Source organism: Impatiens glandulifera, chromosome 1, assembly GCF_907164915.1.
Source record: "Impatiens glandulifera chromosome 1, dImpGla2.1, whole genome shotgun sequence".
NCBI lineage: Eukaryota > Viridiplantae > Streptophyta > Magnoliopsida > Ericales > Balsaminaceae > Impatiens > Impatiens glandulifera.
This window is the reverse complement of record NC_061862.1, coordinates 30,363,192-30,369,415: the sequence shown is the minus strand read 5'-3', so window position 1 is coordinate 30,369,415 and position 6,224 is coordinate 30,363,192. Positions and strand designations below refer to the sequence as shown.

Sequence of the window (6,224 nt, the reverse complement as noted above, 5' to 3'; positions counted from 1 at the left end):
TATCATGGAAGAAGTATATGCATGGACATGTAGCCCACACATGAATGGAATGGATCTAGCCAAGAAAATACTCCGCATATGATATTATTGGCAAAACCATGAACAAGAATGTGTGAGTTATGTAAGGACTTGTCATCAGTGCCAAATTTATGCTAACATAAAGCATACGCCGATTTCGCTCCTCTACAAGATGACATCTCCTTGGCCCTTCTCTACATTGGCACGATGTTAATTGGAAAATATATCATCATGCATCAAATGGACACGAGTTCATACTCGTAGCTGTACACTACTTCAGGGTTGAAGCAATCTTCTATAAAATTCTGAAATCCTCTCAAGTGGAAAGGTTCATCCAAACTAGCATCATCGCTAGATATGGAGTACATCACGCTCTGATTTCAGACAACGGTCGACACTTACAAGGAATAGTGTTGCAATTGCTCGACGAGTTAAGATCGAGCATTACAAGTCATCGTCTTATAGACAAATATTATTGTATTATTCTTAGTCATAACACATAAACAAATATATCAATGGGGAAGAAATTAAAAAACACCCATAACTAGAAGTTATAAGATAGTTAGTTTATATTTCATCCATCCATTAGCCAAATAAATTGTCTGTTGAATATTCACCGCTCCACGATCCAAAGAAAAATAATCCTATGAAGAAAATATCATATCTTTTAACACAAACAAATATATCAAGAGTGAATAAATCCAAAGACACCCATATATAACCAGAACCGTGCTTTTATTTTCATCCATCCATCAGCCCAATTGAGTATCTAGCTAGGCTTGGGCTTGAACATTGACTACTCTGTGTTCCAAGGAAAAAATAATCCATACGCCAATAAGAACACATTGTCGCTTACCTATACACTTTCATAATCGGAATCAAATTACTAACTGAACAAATTGAAAAAATAATCCAGGTTTTAATAGTATTGTCACTCCTCAGTTATATAACAGAAAGGAAACTTAAGGAAAATAAGAGCAAGTTAACTCCTACCTAAAATCCTAATCATAATTTAATAGGAGAGAATAATTTGAATATTTCCATAACTAGAGGCCTGCCCATCATCCCAAAATAAAATTAAACAAAATTATTCTCTTCCCGTTAGTTATTTAGTTAACCCTAATCAAGTGATGAATCAATTATAAGAAATACGATCAGCAAGCTAAAGATCAGAAGAAGAAAGAAGTTCGTATTACCGGGCAGCATTGCGTTGGGTATACGCAAGATGACTAATTATGAAGCCACTATTTATATAGTTTTGGGTTCACAGAGTTTATGATCAATGTAGCAACACGGTTTCTTAATATATTATATTAATATAATTCATTTATTTATATAAGTAAAAGAAATTAATTGTATAATTATTAAATGGTATAAGAATATAAAATTATAATAATTTATAAACTTAGTTTAACTATTTTAATATTTTATCTAAATAATATTATATTGTAAACAAAATCCTGCTCATTGCATATGTTTCAATTTATCTGTTAAGAAACAAAAACTTATTTTAAAATTAATATTTTTTCATTATAGTATCCCAATTAATTTTAAAAATTGTCAAAAACTAAAAAAACAAAAACAAAAAATTTATATATATATTTAGTATAAAAATATAACTATTTAGATAGAAACTTTTTTTAATAAAAAAAATACATCAACAAATTATTAAACAACTTTTCTAAGTAATATGATTATTTAAATTTTTTAATCAAATAAAAATTATTGTGGAGGATATATATTTGTTTACTTTTTATTTATTTTTTACAATGCTTATCTTATTTTAAATAAGATTTAAGAAATTCATTATTATTTTTTGTGAGGATCCTTTTACAATTTACAGTGAAAAAAAAAATATAAAACTTATTAAAATATATATACACTAATTATAGAATAAAAGTGAAAGAGAAATATATATATATATATATATATATATATATATATATATATATATATATATATATATATATATATATATATATATATATATTATTCTCATCTTTACTAATATATATTGTCGTATTATTTTTTTCATCTTTTTTTCCTTATAAGTAAATAAATTTTCTTCCTTTTTTTAATTATAATTCATCTAATTATTTTTGTAATATTATTTTCAAACATTATAAAATAAAAATATAATTATATTTAAAATAATTAAAATAGGAAACAGAGATAAATATAAATATATATATATATTAATATAATATTTAATAAAATATAATATTTATTTGAATTATTTTTTATTTAATATATTAAATTATAGATATGTAATAATCTTAATTTATTTATTCAAATATTAATTTTAAATATTATTAAATTAATTAAAATATTGAATACTTAATTTCAGACATTTTTAATTTAGGATTAAAAGAAGTGACTATATAAAATAATTGGAATAAGAGATTTCAATAGGTATAATACTTAACCTACCTATAAAATCTGAAAAATTTTCCATTAGAAGAAATTAAGAGATTTCAATAGAAAAATTATGAAAAACTCTGGTATGTAAAGATGTGATTAAGAAGATGGTTTATAATATAATTTCAATCTTATTTATAATTAGGAGAAATTAGAAGAATATTTGTTAAATTAAGATTTTAAGTAAATTGTATACGTTAATTAATAATAAAAGTTAATTAATTAAATTTGTTACTTAATAATAAAAGTTTATTAATTATATATATATATATATATATATATATATATATATATATATATATATATATATATATATATATATATATATATATATATATATATATATATATATATAATGATGCTTAATTTTTAAAGGTTCTGAATTTTCGGGTCGAGAGTTGTGGTTAATTTGAATATATATGTGAGAGTAAATGGATATTTGAGTCGGATTGTGGGTTGACCCGCCCATAAATTTAAAACGGTTAAAAATAAAATTAAAAATACTATAAGTATGGTTCGAATTTGCAACCTAACAAAACAAATACAACCATTTAACCAACTAGGCTATTAACACTTTATATTATTAATTCAACACCAAATTTGATGAACGTGAAACATTTTAACAATATAAGTTCAACTTTTTAACTAACTAATCATTATCTATATATATATAATGATGCTTAATTATTTTGTTTCAGGGTGACCATCACGCGCTCACCTAAATGAACGGGTAGAAATATAGGATTTTGGGCTCTAAGAGAAACGGGTAGAAATATAGGATCTTGCTCTCACCTTTTAACCTAGCCATTAGCATATTCTCTCCGTGACCTTTCAAATCCATTACTATTTACAAAAAGAGATCGAGCAAGCTCGGCCATGGCAGATGCTCGCAATGAAGTAATCTCTGTTCTACTACAACAAGGTGAACTATTTGTTCTGATCATTTCCTCAATTTCTGTTTCTTCAATGAAGTTTATAATGTTTTGCATTTTTTCTTTTGACTCATGGATGAGTCGGAGATGATGATCTTGATGATCGATTGTTAAACGATATCCCCGAACACCGCCTGTTTTACCTGACGATTGCAACTCTTCATCATCGGTCATCGATGAAAGGGAAAGGAACGTCTCTACGATGTGGCTTCTTCGTCGGTTATCAATGAAATGGAAAGGAACGTATGCGATGTGGCTTCTTCGTCGGTCAGTAAGGATTTTCCTTTCGATCTTAACCTCGTGGAGATAATGAAGAGTCGCAATCGCTGTGGTAATCGTCAGGTAAAACACTTGTATCTATGATCTTCATCTGCTTCTTTTCTTTTTTTTTTCTTTTTTTCTCTCCGTGAAAAATAGAGAACAAAAGAATGGTTCTTTAATCGATCGATCATTATTCCATTATTATTGACATTCAACATTCTTCTTTTTCTCCCTAGAGGTTTTCCTGTTTGGCTAAAGTATGTTCCTGGCATCAGCTTTCGAACAGATAATGAGCCTTTCAAGGTGTTCCTCCATCAATGAATTTAATTCCCACAATTCCTATGTTAATCTTAGTTTTGGTATTGACACTGAAAATGTAATGAATGAAGGCTGCAATGGAAAAATTCACCAAAAAGATAGTGGATATGATGAAAGATGAAGAGCTCTATGAGTCATAGGGGGCCCTATAATTCTGTCGCAGGTTCCTTTGAGATAAAGATTAATTATAAATTCCTTTCAATTGGGATCTAGACACTGTAGCTGATTTGAAAAGAGTCTAATGACAGATAGAAAATGAATACGGTCCCATGGAGTATGAAATTGGGGCGCCTGGTGTAGAATACACGAAATGAGCAGCAGATATGGCGGTTGGGCTAGAGACTGGTGTGCCTTGGGTAATGTGCAAACAAGATGATGCACCTAATCCTGTTGTAAGTTTCTTGTCTTAAATGCTCTTATTTTTTTCTCCCTGTTGAATCTGTCTATGTCTAATAATGTGGAGATTAACACTTGCAATGGATTTTATTGTGACTATTTCTCACCAAATAAAGCTTATAAACCCAAGATATGGACCGAAGCTTGGACTGGATGGTAATTAATTAAGGACTTTGCAGAGTTCTTCTCTTAAGATTTTTTGGTTTTTCATTTATGATTTTTTATTAACTATTTTTATTCGCAGGTTCACCGAATTTGGAGGTGTAGTCCCATACAGACCTGTAGAAGATTTGACATTCTCGGTGTCAAGATTTATCCAGAATGGAGGATCTTTCATTAACTATTACATGATAATTTTTTACTAAATTACCAGAAATTGTGTTGCTGTTTCCTTAGTATAAATTCTACAAAATCCACTAATAACAACACCATGTTTTTTCTTTTTTTGGTATTCTCTCCAGGTAGTGGACAAATTCCAACTTCTTCCTGAATTTCTAAAGGTGCAGTCTTTCACTACTTTTTTGTTTTACTAGAACTTGAAGTGACTTACAGTCGTAATGGGTATTATATTTCAAGTAATGGGTATGATATTATATTAAGAGATTTTCTTATTTATGAGAAAGCAATATGCTGTCTTTGTTGGAGGTGATTACCATGGCGTCGTTTCTTAACATTTAGTTTACATTAGTTAATAAAACTTGATACATTTTGGATTGTGAATGCTCTTGTGACTTGATGTTACCACTATAGGGAGGACAATGACCTACATATTTTATCATATTTTACATGCTTTTGTAATTGCCTGAAAATTGGAGAATGATTAAATGGGTTAGGATTCCTATTAATTTTCCCAATGCGAGAGAATGAGAAGAAAATAGGAAGGGTAGGGAAAGAGAATTGATACTGTACATTATTCACCGTTTAATGAAGTCTATTGTGATTGTAAAATATTCCACATGGCCTGATGAAATAAATGTGACAATGATTATGCATATGTTTGTTTGGATTTTAAGGGGAGAGGTTTGGTGAAGCAGCACTTGGATTCATATAACTACTTTGTCAAGATTGAATAAAAAGATCATTCGTGCAAAATGAGAAGATTATGTCAAAAGTAGATCCTAATGTCTGTCTTAGGTAAGATTAGTATATATTCTTATGACATGGATTTAAGTCAATTCTTCTTACTTGGCCTCATGGTTGAGATTTGATGCAATCTCATGGTCTCATGTTCAAGACTTGGTAAAGAAGACTATTTAAGCAAATACACACATTTGTAATTTGTTTTTAAGTGCAGATTTGTGATTCATCATAGACCTTAACAATTGAAAAAGTGTCCTTGTAATGTATCCTAACTTCTTATTGGTCATTTCTCTGTATAGGTACAAAGATACCTGGATTGGTGAACCTGTTTTAAACGTCGATGGAGTGACAACTAAGCTTAGTCCACAAAATTGTCGACTTTCTAATATGACGTAAGTTTAGGGTTTTACCTGATGAAATAAATGTGACAATGATTATATATGCATATGTTTGTTTGGATTTTCAGGGGAGAGGTTTGGTGAAGCAGCACTTGGATTCATATAACTACTTTGTCAAGATTGAATAAAAAAGTTCATTCGTGCAAATGAGAAGATTGTGTCAAAAGTAAATCCTAATGTCTGTCTTAGGTAAGATTAGTATATATTCTTTTGACATGCATTTAAGTCAATTCTTCTTACTTGGCCTCATGGTTTAGATTTGATGCAATCTCATGGTCTCATGTTCAAGACTTTGTAAAGAAGACGATTTATGCAAATACACACATTTGTAATTCGTTTTTAAGTGCAAATTTGTCATACATCATAGACCTTAACAATTGAAAAGTGTCCTTGTAATGTATCC

General features: G+C 29.1%; 1 pseudogene; it reads left to right on the top strand.

Annotated features, from left to right (window-relative positions):
- Window positions 1-3,599: 3,599 nt before the first annotated feature.
- On the top strand, window positions 3,600-4,796 carry LOC124923221 (annotated as a pseudogene).
- The last annotated feature ends 1,428 nt before the right edge of the window (window positions 4,797-6,224 follow it).